A 2,711-nucleotide genomic window follows, 5' to 3' on the forward strand; every position below is an offset into this window, starting at 1 on the left:
ACTACACGACAATAGGCAGGTGACTAGTTTCTTTGGCTCTTCAGTGTATAAAGATTGTTCGTTACACGGTAGAGAGTCAGTGTCCATTCAAAATATTCGTTATTCTATGAATGCATACAGGTAGTTGATACCGTTGCTGCTGCATCTTCAGGGTGACTCAGAAATCCACCGACAAACTTTCAGAGGTTGTCCAGTGATACCTTCCGAGTATTTTGGTATAAGGGACACCATGGTCTGCGGCGTTTCGATACAGAGTTACTTCATTTCGTTTGGTTTCTTGCCCCAGCTATCTTTGTATCTGCACTGCACCGAAAATAGTGCGCAACAGAGCAAATGTAGACGGTGTGCGCTGTGCGTCCTATTTGGAAACAAAGTTGTTCCGTTCACTCACGCTACTTTGTACTGTCCACTTTACTCTTCGTTCTCATGTTTGCGTTCAGTACTGCTCGTTTCTGGTTGAAGTTTGATTTTCGGGCAGTGTTGGTTGTACGTTAAAAGTGATACACGACAGTATGGGTAGGTGCGCTGATGAAGCGATGATAGACATGTACGGTATGGTTTCACGAAATGCAATAGAAGAGCCGCACAGTGACGCTATGCTGAACTATTCCTGCAGCGACGGCAACCGCATCACAGTACATTTGCGTCTGAAGGCTGTTGCACTACTCTTCGTTTTGTATTGTGTGTTTTGGTAATTGCATATTACAGGCTTTTTAAATTCTGTGAAAGTATTTCCACAGAAAGAAACGTTACTGAGTTAACAAGCCGAGGCAATATTACATTATCGTTATCCAGCGAGCCTCTGGAGGCCGCGAGTTCCATTGATCCGTTAAAAAGGTTACGTAGTAAATACATTAGCTGTCAACGGCTGTGCCGAGGTGGATACAACGGTAGCCGTGAGCTCACGCAAGTTAAGCACTGTCAGGCGTGGCCAGGTCTTAGCTGGGTGACCGTCCGGCTACGCCGCGTGGTGTAGACAATTCTCCTTTCGCCTTCGCCGGAGAGGAGAAGGAAGGAGAGGTCTGTGATTACCAGTCTTCGCACCATTGTTCTGGATTAAATTCCGAACCTCTCCGCAGTGCTTCTAGAAGCGCATGTGACAGTGTTGATTGTGATCTGTCCGTCGGATGGAGACGCTAAGCTCGGCAGATGCCTTGGTCCTCTACGAAAGTAGCAAGCTATGTGCCGGCACCGGTTTCCACCTTGTCCCTTCTCTCATCATCCACCACCATATAACGCCAACATGACTACACACACACCATTGCACTTATCTACACTTGACAGATAACCTTAAGCACACAGCTCTCATATTTCGCGAAGGAAAGGTGCCTGCGAGCTCGGAGGATAGGGACAATCTTTCCAAGTAGGTGGCTGGGTCTACCCTTCGGATCTCCCAAAGATTCATCCCATACAAATTTCTTTAGCATTTCGGCTGCAAAAATGCACTAAAATTACAAACACTGTTTATAATATCGTTTCTTTTTTATATACAATAAGTTGTGTCATCTGATGAATGGATATTGTTACGGCACTTGCATATGTAGGCTACACACAAAATTTCTGTTTGCATATTCTCGTGTTTCTTTAGTTTTGTCTACCAGAACAGGTTTTCATGTAATTTTTTTATAAACTGTCATGTGATCAACACAGATGCAGTAAAATAACATCATTTCAACAACACTCTGCACATGAAACGTGTGGAAAGTAATGACCACTGTGCATCTGAGAACTATAAAGTGCCGCGTACTTGCGTACTGATACTCTTAAGCTGTCACTGATGAGAATTTTGTCTTGAGAAAGCAATGTAATTCAATGTAGTTGTTTTGTACTTTATTGATACTCAACACATTTTTCCACAACTTAACATCTAATAACAAAATATTTTACAACCTAAAGCTTCTTGGTCTCATGTATTTATAATACTGGATAACTTTTGAGAACCACTTCACAGTTGTATTAAACGCCATACGCGGTTTCTTTTCATGTAGTATGATTATTGGAACCTCACCACCGATTTGCTTCACCGCCGAGCGATCCATACACAGGACCAGTCTGGTTCCAGTCCACTAGTCAGATGAACTGCCTGCCGTCTGGTGCAACAGCTGGTCTGAATTACTTTAAAAATCGTAGCGAAGCACAAAAAGACATTTAAAAACTAATATTAAACGTACGATAATATTTAATGATGCATAAACAAATGAATTGCAACGTGCATAAATAGATGGAGAGGTCCAATAGTTTTTTACTACACGATCGACGTTAGTCTCTGAAAAAGGTAACAACCGTAAAATATCTGGGATTAGGCGTCTGGAGCGGCTTAAAGGGAAACGACCTCACAAAACCAGTTGTAGGAGTAGCAAGTGGCAAACTGAGATTCGTTGAAAGACTGTTAAAGAAATGTTATTCACCCACGGAAGAGGTAGCTTACAAAATCCTCGTTCAACCTTTCCTCTCCTACAAGGGAGATTTACTGTAGAATTTATGAAGGCATGACGCGTCAGTCCAAAAAGTTTTGAGACAGGATTAATAAAGACAACCGTTAAGATGATGGTTTGAATGCTCAGGTGCCCTACACAATCTCCCACCCTCCCTCCCCACTTTGAGTACAAACCGCGGAATGTTCATACAACCATGTTTTGACAGCACTTGGTCACAATAGTCAAGATTAGGTATAATCATCTCATTTTTTGGGTCTAAGGAACGAAAACTAA

This window comes from Schistocerca cancellata, chromosome 4 (assembly GCF_023864275.1).
Source record: "Schistocerca cancellata isolate TAMUIC-IGC-003103 chromosome 4, iqSchCanc2.1, whole genome shotgun sequence".
NCBI lineage: Eukaryota > Metazoa > Arthropoda > Insecta > Orthoptera > Acrididae > Schistocerca > Schistocerca cancellata.